The following is a 14,037-nucleotide window of genomic DNA, read 5'->3' on the forward strand; positions in this document are numbered from 1 at the left end:
ATTCTTGAGCAGCCACTTTCTTTTTTACTTTTGTTTTTTGAACAAATGAGTTGGGGAAGGGGGCCCCCATCCTTTCCCCTTGGGGGTACTTGTGTGGTCCGTAGATTTACTTATGAAAAGGGCTGGTCAGCAGGAACAACACTGCCAACACTGAGAGGGGAGATTTCTCATAGGTGATGGATACTGATCCTGAGTGGACCACTCACTCATGAGAGTGTAAGGCCATGGAGCCACCCCCTCACAACTCATGAGAAGAACCATAAGTGGGGACAGGGGTGTCAGGCAGAACTGCTAATTATGTGTGATGACAAAACAACGCCCTTTCCCACGGACCGCTCTCTCATGAGAGTGTCAGGCCATGGGTGATCTATATCAACCTCCGGTTTCATGTTACGTGCGAACGCAGCCAGAAGTTCATGTGTCTGTGCCTTGTTGCCTCAAAGGACAGACTCTGGCAGGACCTTGTGCACCAAAGGCAGGGTCCTGAGTAGAGGGGCAGACCACACTTTGTTTGCCTTATGTGTACAGTTACTTCATGTGTTTACACGTCTCCTGCCACCAAACAATAAATTCATACATAGCACCAGACCAGCATGGATCATCCTTATGCACTCCAGACTCCAACTGTGTCATAAGCACAAAGAGCATAAGCGGTTGTATGTAGCCGCAGGCGACATGTTGGCTCATGCATCTTCTGGGGCTACTGCCTCCTCTGAACCTCCTCCAGGCTCCCTGTTTGAATTTTTGCATGCCTAATGGTACACAGTCAGAACACTTTCTCGCCCCCCTCCTCCATAGTATGTAGGTGTGACCAATGCAAGCATACACAAAATGTCTCACTAATTAACAAACGGGAAGAAGCCAGAACAGAACAGAAATCAGCTTCCCTCATTTAAAAAATACTAATCTTAGATAACTAGCCTGAATTCTGAAAAATTACCAATTTTGATTAAAAAGAAAGAAAGAAAAAGCTTGGCATACTAAAGTGGTAAATCTATTTCTGGGGTGTAACAGACTGCAGCTGGAAGCCCATAAATGCTTCTCAATATTTAAAAAAGCCACACACGTGTACATGGAAAAGTAGATATCAGGGGGAAATGACTTAGCCTAGCCTTCTCTGTGGATCTTTTTATGCGCAGGGATTCCCCCCCCCCGCCCCATATGGATGTTCAACCATGCAATCCCTCATCTGGAGCCAGCGTGGTGTAGTGGTTAGAGTGCTGGACTAGGACCGGGGAGACCCGAGTTCTAATCCCCATTCAGCCATGATACTTGCTGGGTGACTCTGGGCCAGTCACTTCTCTCTCAGCCTAACCTACTTCACAGGGTTGTTGTGAGGAGAAACTTAAGTATGTAGTACACCACTCTGGGCTCCTTGGAGGAAGAACGGGATATAAATGTAAAATAATAATAATAATAATAATATTAATAATAATCTAAAATCTGAGTAGTAAAACCCACATACAGATATGTGTGAATGAAACTGCCTAATTCTTTTCAATTTTGATGTTAGGCTGTAAAGCATGTACTTAACTACCTCCAGCTGATTCAGTTTGGAATTTTGCTAGATCCTGCCCTTAAGTAGTACTTGCAAGATGCAGTCTGAAGCATTTAGTTCTGACTTTCCAACATGAGAACTGACTGTCAGAGCTCAAGCTTCCAAGTGACCCTTGTCTCAAGTAGGGCACCGTTACTTGTCGCGATGATAGAAAGGTATCCTGTACCTGCTAAAAATATTGCCTTCTTTATCATTGCTCCATATGTTCTGTGAAATAATGAAAACCTTTTTTTGCATCTAGCATTTGTCTCAAAAGCCCTTCTCACACACTAGATTGGCATGGCAGGCGGAATGAGCTTATGCACCTTGTCCCCATTCCTAAACTCCTCGCATTCAGTTTGACTTTCTACACAAAATCTATGCACATAAGGCTGTTCATGGAGGGGACCCTTTCTTGCCACAATCTAGAACCCTCCATTTGGGAGGTTTCTCTGTGTGTACACATGTAGGTTTCTATGCAGAACATGTGGAGGCTGAGAGCAGGGACAGGGCCATCAATCAGACTTTCCATCCTCATATTCAAGGTAACATGTGAAAGGGCTGAATTAAGTCTGATAATAGTACTCGCAACAAGATGGCATTTTAGCTACGCTGCTATATAGAGGAACATGGGAAGCTGCCTTATACCGAATCAGGTCATTGGTCCATCTAGCTCAGTACTGACTGGCTTGAAATGCCAGGGAGTGAACCAGGGACTTTCTGCATGAAAGCATGCAGATGCTCTTCCACTGAGCTCTGGCTCAATCCCCTAAGGCAGGGCTGGGGCAAACCTGGCCCTCCAGATATTGCTGAACTACAATTCCATCATATAAAAGCTCCCACAATAAAATTGTGGCTGGGGATGCTGGGAGTTGTAGTTCAACAACATCTGGAGGGCCCAGTTTGCGCAGCCCTTTCCTTACAGGGCTCACATGTAGTCCAAATGCAAACCAAGACAGACTCTGCTTAGCAAAGGGGACAATTCATGCTTTGCTACCACAAGACCAGCAATCCTTTCCCACATTAGAGTACTGTCTGTGGCTCTCTAGTATTTCACTGTGAATCTTTAACGAAAGCTATGAAATTGGTCCAAAATGTTGCTGAACCTCAAGCCATCCCGTGTGGTGACTGCAAATAGGAGAACAGAAGCTGCTTTTTATTTATTTAATAAAGCTCTACACTAGTTATTGTTGCCAAATATCATCTGATCCAGAAAAGACAAAATCCCCTCACAGCCCACTTATCCTTCAGCATTTCCCCTTATTAAAAAATAAATAAATATTGTTTTGCAGTTGTACTCCCTACTTCTAATTCTAGGCCCTGAGAGGGCCAGTGGTTACAGGAACAACTCCCAAAGGCTGCTGCATCTTTCCCAGTGAAGTTACTTTATTCAAGTTTCTTTGTCTCTTCGGTGTGCAACGAGGCCAAGAGCAGGACTTCTGGGTGGGAGGAAATGGAACTAGAAGACAGTTTAAAGAAGAAGAAGAAAGCATTACAAAGGGAAGTTGTTATGTTGTTGGTGTGAATGCAAATTATGTGGGTAATTTGAATGTTATATTGCGCTTGGTGTTGCTTGGTACGTGGTTGGTATCTGGATGATTCTCAGGTGAGAGCGAAAAGTGGCCAGGCGAGAGCAGGATGGAGTGGGTGTATAAATTTTTGTTAACTGCTGTGGTTCCAGGTTTTGCTTTTGTCCTTTAACATTAAATCAGCCTTTGCTTGCCATTTTTGATGCCAGGACAAGTGTTCTTGCAAAGGACCTTTCCCCCCACAATGCAGAACCTTTTCTGTTGTGACTGCAAGGCTATGGATGCCCTTTGAAGTGCACAAATTCTTGCTAGCTTCTAGGAAGCATTGCCATGCATGCTTGTTTTGCTAGGTGTGTTGGGATTCAAGAGTGGTGCTGTTGATCTTTTTCTTTATTCTTGAGGAAACTTACCTGCACATTACTTTAAAAAATGGTTTTAATTCTAGGTTTTTGAGGGCTTTTACATTTTTTTAAATCTTGTAACTGAACAATTGGTAAATCAATTCTCTCCCTCCCTCCCTCCTCCCTCCCTCTCTTCTCTCTCTCTCTCTCTCTCTCTCTCTCACACACACACACGACAGGGAGCAACAAAAGGAGTCTGGGAGGGACCCTGGTGCACCAAGTAGGCAGCACCACCCACATCAAAGACTGAACAACTTGCAGAGGGTCATTGAAGCCTTAGAGCAGTGGTTCCCAGCCTGTGGTCCTCTAAATGTTGCTGAACCACAACTCCCATCATCCCTGGCTGGGAATGATCGGAGTTATAGTTCAGCAACATCTGGAGCAGGGATTCTCAACGTTCGGTCCCCAGATGTTATTGGACTTCATCTCCCATAATCCCCAGGCCCAGTGGCCTTTGGCTGGGGATTATGGGAGCTGAAGTCCAATAACATCTGGAGACCCAACGTTGAGAATCCCTGATCTGGAGGACCACAGGTTGGGAACCCCTGCCATAGAGAATTGGCAAGGAGGATAAGGGATCTGAATTGCTCTGATCTGCTGCTCTGAGCTAAGGTGTGATTGCTCAAGCAGATTTCGGGGGAGGACACAATTGTTTGACCTCCAACCTGAGTTTAGTGTCTGAGTTGGTTAGTGGGGTAAAGTGTAGACCTACTGCAGTTACCTGAATTATAATGTTGTTCAAAAAGGCTGTGGCCCTTTACCCACATATATTTCTCCAAGTTATTCTTGCCTCCTGTCTTCTTTGGTATGGCAAGAGAGAATTTCTGCAACACTGCAGCAATAGTGGCCCTAAAGAGAATGACAATGCTTTCAAGTACGTACATCTGATTGGTACTGCTGTCTAGGATAGAAGTTGTTCAAGCAATTCTTAAGAACATATAGGGCCAGTTCACGTGACGATTGGGAGGGCAGAAGGGCTCTAGCCAAGATGGGGTATGAGGCAGTGTCACATGCAGCTGCTTTTCACTAGGAGATATATGTGCCTGCCGATCACATATCCTTTTTCTCAACTGAAGCTTTTCTTCTCCAAGCAAAATGAATTTTTGGTGTATTAAGTTAGACTAATCCAAGAATGGTTCAGACAGGTTAAAAAAAAGGTGGCATCTTTGTCCCTCAAAAATCTTTATTTGTCAATTAATCAACAAGAAAATACACATTGGCATTAGGCCAAGGCACATAGCTTCATGAAGAAGTTTCTAGTTTCAAATAGCAATAGCAAAAGTTAAAAAAATAAAAAAGCTTCGTAGTAAACCCCCCCAGGGGCGTAACTATAATAGGGCAAGGGGAGACAGTTGTCTGGGGGCCCACTGCCTGGGAGGGGGCCCAGAGGCAAGTCACATGACTGTGACTTCCCCAGCTGCACACCCGCCGGGGTTTCCTTCAGTTGTATTCATCCTCCAAAATTGATGTGAGTGTTAAGACCTGGAGCTACGAGAACAGCATGTCTTTCTCTAGTACCATTAAATTACTTTCATCATCCACAATTTACAAAACCTTTTTAAAAAAATAATTTAGGATGATATTCTATTGTGGCACATTGGTGATAGATAGATAGATAGATAGATAGATAGATAGATAGATAGATATTTTACTATGCTTTTTGTTATCACAATTCAGCCTCATTTAAGATTTCTTTACTTCATGAGCTGAGCTTTAGTGAGGGAGGGGCCCATTTTAAAATCTTGTCTCTGGGCCCACTCCAACCTTGCTATGCCCCTGAACCCCCCCCCCCCCCCCAAGAGCTTGCTACAGAAAATTTTGCAAGGTTGACTTATCCATCCCAGATATCTTCCAACCAGCACTAGTATTCACTCAAGATGTTTTTCCCCCTCTGCCCCAACACACTGTTGCAGGTCCTAGTTAAGGATTTTTTCACTTCCTTTCCTCCTCCCAGTTCAAAACAAAAGTCAGGTGCAGGAGACAACTGTTTTGACTAGGCAGGCACAAGTTGAGAAGGCCATGTAGAGTGCAAAACAACAGACCAAAAAAAGCGAGCGCTCCGTTAACCTTGTTTAAAGGGGTGGCTGTGTAAGTAGGCTTGCCGCTGAGTAGCCACCGGGAGACATGGGGCTCCCAGTGGTTCTCACGACCAGAAGGAACCAGGCTGGGCTCCCTTATCCTGGTTCCTGCTAGTCGTGAGAATAGCATCACAGTTTCAGGAAGCACAAGAAGTTACGGGGGAAGGGGTGACTGCCAAAAAATCCCCCCTCCCCCTGCATAATGGAAAAACCGAGCACATCTGCAAAAGGTTAGTCTGGAGATCAGGCAATATTTTTTAGATGTTTGTTTCAAATGTCATAATTTCCTAAATTTATTTATTTATTTATTTATTTGATTGGTTGATTGATTGATATACCACCTTTCCAAACATGGCTCAGGGCAGTTTTCATCAAAATAAAAACAATTAAAATCAATTAACAATTAAAATCAAAACTAACTCAATTAAACAATTAAAGTAATTTAAACATTAACATTATTCACATTTAACAAGTAGAAACCTGCAACAAAATGTTGCAGTGTATTGCTAGTCCCTAGTGCTTTAGCCAAATGGTGATGTACTCCTGCTTCACTACAATTCAGGTTGGAGGGAATTGAGATGAGGTGGGGATTTACAGCAACTTCATTTTTTTTTTTAATGCTAAAGGTTTTATTTATCAGTTGATCATAATTAAACAAATGCTTCACTGTTTATTTCTAAACCACTTAAGTTCCCTGATCAAGTGGTTAAATCAGAAATACAATACTTCTTCACAGACTCTTAACAGGTGAAGAGTTTGGGACAGACAGCTAGATGATCCCTAACCTTGCCATAGTTCTCCATCGATCAAAAATATGGAACGCTTCACCAATTTGCGTGTCATCCTTGCGCAGGGGCCATGCTAATCTTCTCTGTATCGTTCCAATTTTAGTATATGTGCTGCCGAAGCGAGCACTTTACAGCAACTTCAATATAGTAAAAGCAAGGTGCTGTTCATACAGTCAGTGGCATTATTCAGTTTTTCCCCACCATGGCGACTGGCCCTTAATACATAATATACACATCTTTTAAAAGTTTCACTTTTGGGAGAGTGTTGAAAGTGGTTGTGTGCATACTTGGCATTTTTGTGGACCTATAGGCAGAGACCCCGGAGATAACACGAGATGGAGCCGTGTCTATCTGTCTGGGAGTGATGTTGGGGAAGTGTAGGATCCACCTTGCCCCCCCCCCCATTCCACTGCTGGGCAGACTTGCTTCCTGCATCCTGCAGTCTACTTCCAGTCCAGAACTCTATCCAATACTAATGTTTTTTGTTATTATTACAGGTCGCCCTTGTTATCTGCAGTCTTGCAGATCGCGGTTTCACATATCTGCGCTTGGGTCTAAGAGACCCAGTTTATTTATTCACATATTTTTAAATAGGCAAAATTCACCTATCCGTGGTTCCTGGGTGGCTAGAAAATGACTTTGGATGTCATTTTTGGCCGCCATTATGCAGCATGGATCCATTTTGTGGCTCTTAAAAAACAACAACTTTTCTGATATTTTTGGCAAAGGTTTGGAGGGTTTGTGGGTTTGGGGAGGTCTTGCTGGAGAGCTGGATGGAGGCCTGGAGAACAAGGTATTGTGCTTTATTCCCTTTATTTCTACCTTTTTGCCTTTATTTTAGCTTCAGGAACCTTACCCCTGGATTGCCATGGGGTAAGGTTTCGCACAGAACCCCTGCAAATAATGAGGGCCACCTGTATTTCCCCCTGGTGTTCTAGTGCTCTAACAGCAGTGCAGTAGAACAATGGGAAGGCCCAGCTACGGCAAAATCCATAGCAGGTTTCAAGCTCTGTGGTGGGGTGATGCAGGGGATGTGGGAGATTATATGTGCAGTACATAGAAAAAGCAGAACTCCATGAGAGTGTGTGTTGGGAAGCCCATGTTTCCTTCCACTTGGTCATTCTTTTTAAAAATATACGTCCAGGGTGTTCTTGTGCAAGTACACCACTACATCAGAACAGCCCAGCAAAGTTTCCTTTCATAAACAGAGAAAGAAGTAATCATTCCCTGGTGTCTGGGGAGTAGGGAGTGAGTCTACATGGTGCCCTGCTGTTCCATGAGATATCATTTTCAATAAGGTAGTGTTGTGGCAAATCTTCCAGTTGCTCTAGAATACTGGTGTTCTGGTCTACTGGTGTTCTTACACAAGAACACCGTTGGAAAATCATAAAGCTTAAAATTATAGAAAATTATAGAGGAGAGCTGGTCTTGTGGTAGCAAGTATGACTTGTCTCCTTAACTAAGCAAGGGCCGGCCCTGGTTGCATATGAATGGGAGACTTGATGTGTGAGCACTGTAAGATATTCCCCTCAGGGTATAAAGCTGCCCTGGGAAGAGCAGAAGGTTCCAAGTTCCCTCCCTGGCTTCTCCAAGGCTGAGAGATATTCCTGCCTGCCACCCTGGAGAAACCGTTGCCAGTCTGCAAAGACAATACTGAGCTAGATAGACCAATGGTCTGACTCAGTATATGGCAGCTTCCTATGTTCCTATATCTTAAAAACTCCCGGTGATAGTAAGAATGGAAAGCACTTCCATTCTAGAGGGAAGCTTCCTGCCTGCCGCTAGGCTCAGTCCCCAGTGAAACTGTAAAAGGTGGCTTGGGTTTAATGCACCATTACAGTAGCTAGAGCTTCTCATCGATCTAGTGAGCAGTTATTGTTTTACAAGAACACCGAGGATATACATTTTTTCAAAAGACAGAAAAGTACGGGAGTGGGGGGAAATCCACAGGAATCCACAGCATGTGCACACACATATTTATTTCATTTCATTTTTATTTTATTGTTAAATTTGTATACCGCCTTTCATTAAAACAATCCCAAGGCGGTTCACACAGAAAAATTAAAACAAGACTATAAAACTTATACAATTAAAACATTAAGCTAGAATATAAAATCACAGATCTGACTAAAAAGATTTAAAATACAAACACATAAGCATACAAAATACAAAGAAGCAGCTGTAGAGACAATCATATAAAAGCCTGGGTAAAAAGCCAAGATTTCACATGCTTTCTAAAAACTGTGATGCAACTGTGAGCAACTGTGTCAAAAGTCCAGGCTGTCTCTCCATTCCAGAGATTCACCAGGGCCTCGACAGATTCACCAGTTTCCAGGACACTGGAAACTCCCTGAGGGCTATCTGGAAACCAAGCAGATCCATTAGCCTCTGGAGGTGGACAATTCTAATCCGTCCACCATCCCTGCAGAGGGTAGACAGAGCAGTCAAATTAAAAATGTACTCCTCCCTTTCTCTTCACTACCTGGGCAAAGCTGAATGCAGCATTTGGAAACAGGAGGTGAGGGCCTCCTCTACAGCCATATATTGGCCAGAAATAGGCAAGATGGATCAAGTGGGAGGGAGCCAGCTGTGTGAACAAACCAATGTTTGAAAAACAGCAATGGAATGCAATCAACTGTAATAAAAAGCAGCAATGGGAACAGCCCTGATTTATTGTAATTTAGACTTGTTTACACTTGTATGCACTTATACACACTTTATATGCTCTTGTCCTAACTTATATCACTCTTTTCTGCAATAAAGACTCTAATCTGGGAATCCTGCTGAACAGCAGCCTTACAGTGCTGGACAAAGCTTGCAGTGAAGGTTGGGGCGGGGGCAGAGGTGGCATGTTTCAGGAGTGGACATCTTTTTCTCTCTCCCCAGCACTTGCCAAAAGCTGTCTCCACTGTTATATGTGCAATGCTAAACCCTAGACTATTTTCACACCTTGGTTATCTAATGATCCAACTGTCCAACCCACACCTCAGCCAGCTCCCTTGTGATATATTTAGTAACGGTTTTTAAAAGTTTTTAAAAACAATATGCTCCTCAGCTACTCAGCAACCTTAAAAAAAACAAGATTTTGTGTTCCTTGTTGTTCTCATCATTTGGGCAAGCCTTCCATTTTCTGAAGGATTCCTTCTTGGCCTTTATCACTTTGTTGACACTGCTTATTAGCCACATATACTTTTGGCCTTGTCTAATATTGTTGGGGATGTAATTACTTATATAGCAGAGTATTGCAGGAGCTAACTCACTCCTAAGCAGAAGTTAATAGGGTCTCAGGGGCAACAGCTTGTAAATGATAAGCATGGAGATTCATGTAAGGTTAAACTAATCTACTTTATTTAGAAGTACATGATGATGGAAAAAGAACTATATCTAACTTCTGGCTACATGTTGGTCAGAGAGAGACCCATAGAAGCATGGTGCTCAGAGAGAGAGCTAGTAGCATTCTGCAGGGGCGGGGGGAGAAGGAAGTCACTCCCAGGAAGTTTCTGAGTACATTCTATCAACGGAGGGGTCACAGAGGCAGCGATAAACAGGAAAGAGAAGGAAACCGTGAGGCTCTATGCATGAGCAGTTTGACCCGCTCTCCCCGCAGAATATCAGGGAGCCTTCTCTGGGTGGCTGGATAGACTGCCCAGATGATTACCACCTCCGTCATGGAGCCAGTTGGGGTGGTGGGGTTCAGGGGCCTCCTAACCCCTGGAAGTCCCATAAGGTACCGCGTGAGTGGGCGGTGCCTTTTGGAGAGGCTCCTGACACAGGGAGGCTTGTTGTAGCCTCCCAGTTGGCAGGCTAATCATGAGTCGGTGGGGCGCAGAGCCGTGCCGCACTGACACACAATCATTTAACCTGCTTTTCAGGTGCCTCTGTGCATGAAACCCTGGTTAAGCAGTGGGCTACTTAAGAGGACTTGCCGCTGAGCCGGTGCTGGGAGCCACACAGCTCCCATTGCATCTTGTTTTGGCTGGTCATGAGAATAGCCTTCCTAACTGACTAGCTCTATTCCCAATGTCCCTAGTGGTCATTAGGGTTACTGGTGCAAAAGCTCAATGCCATCTCAAGCTGGATCTCCAACAAATATGTGGTATACATTTAGCTGAGCTATTTAGCTGAGCTTCTGTTAACTTCCAAGCATCTTGGTGAGATTTGAACTTATTCACCCTTCCTCTTAACTTCCTTCTAACGAAACCCCCTCATTTCTAAGAAGTTTCCTTTTTTTTGACTTTGTAAGAAGTTTCCTCTTTTGAAGAGGCTGGTGAGAAAGTCCAGGTGAAAAAGAAGCTTGGAGTGTCCTGGTTTAAAGCAGGGTGTGAAAATGGGGTCAATCATAGAAGCCTCTCATGCCACCTCCTTCTAAAAGTGGCTTCTAGAACCACAGGCTTTGTTTTGTCATCTGCCTTCATTAGCCAGTGTTGCTAGGAAGCTGTCTGGCATTCTTATCTCTTATGATTCAAAATAATAAAACCAGACAACACTTAAGCCATACCCAACAATTTGACCTAGCCAAGTAGGAGGGAGGGGATAGGAGCATGAGTAATAGTTTCCACGTCTTGCTGTCTGATCTTATCCTTAATCAATTGCAGCCTTCCCCTCCCCCACCCCGTAACTAAGCACTGTGGTTTCCACACTTCCTTCCTTACCTAGCTGCAGATTCACAGGCCTACTGCTTAAAACAGCCAAGATGCAGAGCAGCTGCCATTCCCTCGTACTTCTTTTTGAAGATCCAAATCCATTAGTGCTTTATGTACTGACCTAGGGGTGGAGAGCCGGTCTTGCAGCAGCGAACATTAATTCACTGTTAAGCATTTGAACATTAATCCTTGTTAAGCATTTGGATAGAAGGCTACATGTGAGCACTGGCTGCTGTACAGTCCCTTAGGGATAGGGTCATATCTCAGTGGTAGAGCATCTGCTTGCATGCAGAAGAAGGTCCCAGACTCAATCCCTGGCAGCATCTCCAGGGCTGCAGCATATTCCTGAAACTTGAGAGAGCCACTACCAATCAGTGTAAACAGTATTGAGCTAGATGGACCAATGGTCTGTCTCAGTATAAGGCAGCTTCCTATGTTCCTAGCTGCAGATGCACAGAAACCAATGTTGTGTGCATGCTGTTCAGGTCAAATAATCAGTGAGAGAATTATTCGATCGAAATGGCATGCACACAGGAGGGACAAGAGGGACAATAAATCATGCACAGAGCAGCCCTAGAAGCTGGACTGGGTAGGTGCACAGCACCTCTTTGTGCACATGGTTCTTCAGCCGACTATTGCATGCAGAAACCTGGCTCTTCTTGCTCTGTAGCACAGGCTGCAGGAGGTGAGAAGTATTTATTATATTTTATCCCACCCTTTCCTCCAAGCAGCTGAGAGTTGTGTAGATGGCTCTCCTCTCTCATTTTATCTTCACAAAAAAGTTGTGAGATGAATTTGGCCAAGAGATAGCGACTGACCCAAGATACCTCAATTAGCTTCATGGCTAAGTAAGGATTTGAACCTGAGTTTTCTCTGTCCTAGGACAATACTCTTAACTACTATACCACACTGGTTTCCCAGTAGTTACAAACTGTATGTGTGTCTCTGAATGGCCTGGATAATGTATAGAATAATTGGATTAGAATAACTGGATAAACCAGGACTATGATTTCAGTAAGATAATAGGAAACATAGTAGGCCTGGTCACACAGTCATCAACATCAGGATAGGAAAATTCCGCCCTGGTTTGCATGATTGTGTGAACTCACAAAAATCCCAGGCTCTCAAATTAGGGTAGCCCAACTTTTGTGCCCTGTTTTCAATCAAAGTAGGAGAAGAGGAGAGCTCTCCTAATTTGCTTTTCTCTTTGTGTGGATGCAGTTATCTTTTCTATGCAGCCACTGGGACCAAGCAGGCCTGGAACAATAGAGAGCAGTAGTTACAGGGGCTACCAGTCATGGATGTGCCACTCTGCAAAGCACACTCTATGATCCTATAACTGGAGCCACTTCAGCAGGGCTGGGTCCTCCTCCTGCTCCTTTGTGGCCAATAAGAGGGCAGCTGCTGATAGGGTTGCACATTTTGTATTTTTTCTGTTTTGATTTGTACCAAATCTGAATCAAGCCCATTTTGTTCAAAATTAAGCCTTCCGAATCACCCGTTTTGTTTTGTATCTGAATTAATCCAAATCCAAATTAATTCAGATTAAAAATGGGTCACATGGTCAAAAGAGTGGATGGGAGTTATAGTGCACAATGAGTGGAAGCTACCACAAAAATTTCAAAGGAATTGGGCAAACTGCTAATATTTGGTGAATTTTTGAAGTTTGCACATCTTTCAGATTTTCCCCATAGGGTATGATGGAGGTTTCAGGAAAAGTATAGCTTCTCGTGGGAGGGAGGGGTGGCCCAGAGTGGAGTGTGGTTGGTGGTAGTGCCCAGTCGGTACAAGGAAGCTACCACAATTTTTTTCAGAGGAATTTGGCAAAAGGCTGATTTTTAAAGTATCAATGAAGTTACGCATTTTTCAGATTTTCCTTATAGGGTATAATGGAGGTTTCTGCAGTCCCATAACTCCACTTGAGGGGCACTGGGGTGGCCCAGAGCAAGTGGCGGTGTAGTGCACATAGGGTGCCAACCACCCACATGGATTGCCAACCCATGATGTACAGGGTTTTGTTGTTCTAGAGGTGTTCTGAGAGTAGATTCTCTAGTAGCATATGAGAGTGGATTCATGGTTTTTCATTAAACATCTCATTTGCTACCAGAGAATCTAAACTCAACACCTCAGAAACAACAAAGCCCAGTACCCCAATGGGTTAGCAATCCAGGGGGTTGGTTGGCACCCTCTGTGCACTACACCACCACTTGCTTTGGGCCATCCCAGTGCCCCCCAGGTGAAGTTATGGGGCTGCAGAAACCTCCATTATTCCCTATGGGGGGGAAATCTTAAAGACGTGTAAACCTCAAAAATTCCTAAGAAATCAGCCCTTTGCCCTATTTGGAATCTGGGTGCACCACCCTTGGGGCACTGCCACCCAACCCACTGTTTTGCCCCTGAAGCCCCACATAAACAAGTTGAAAGAGTGAAGAGAATGATGAACAACATCGACACATAATTTTTTGGCACGGTTATTTGAGAATTTTGCAGCAGGCGGGAGCCTGTCCCTGTGGCACCAGCACAGCAGCACAACCCATTTGTGGATTCAAGCAATCTTTCAATAAAAACACTCCCTCCTCATGGAACACTGACCACAGGTCATTTGAGATATCAAGATAGACCAATGAACTGCCTTGGTACTATGGAACAGCTTCAAATGTTCATTTAACTGAACTGGAGTGAGCCGTAGCCCAAACAAATCAGCCTACTGTTCAGAATTGTTGAGATTTATCATCACGGCATTTAAGAAAGTGCAAAACCATGGATCATGGTTACAAGAAAGAGAGAAGCAACTAAGATTCCTGGGGATGTCAATAGATTGAGAGGGGTATTCCCCACCCCCCTCCTTTTGTCTCCTGTAGTCCCATGTGGATGACCTGTCCCTGCAATGGCAAAAGTTGTGAACCACTGGCTTAGACATCATGTCCCACCAAATTACATTGTGGCCTAAATTACATTAGACTGCTCAACTTGGGCAACAAAACTTAGACACCAATATAACTCATAGAAATCAGAAGAAAAACAAAATAGCTCTTCAAAAGACCCCTGAAAAAGTTAAGAG

The 14,037-nt window shown here is 43.9% G+C and overlaps 1 protein-coding gene and 1 non-coding gene across 2 annotated transcripts in view; one reads left to right on the forward strand and one right to left on the reverse strand.

The window, feature by feature from the left end:
* Positions 1-14,037, forward strand: part of LCP2 (lymphocyte cytosolic protein 2) — an 88,097-nt gene that overhangs the window by 20,530 nt on the left and 53,530 nt on the right. The window lies entirely within an intron of this gene.
* Positions 6,354-6,460, reverse strand: LOC128348374 (U6 spliceosomal RNA). Its single transcript, XR_008318106.1, has one exon. It is a non-coding gene; the product is annotated as a U6 spliceosomal RNA (small nuclear RNA).

This window comes from Hemicordylus capensis, chromosome 2 (genome assembly GCF_027244095.1).
Source record: "Hemicordylus capensis ecotype Gifberg chromosome 2, rHemCap1.1.pri, whole genome shotgun sequence".
NCBI classification, from domain to species: domain Eukaryota; kingdom Metazoa; phylum Chordata; class Lepidosauria; order Squamata; family Cordylidae; genus Hemicordylus; species Hemicordylus capensis.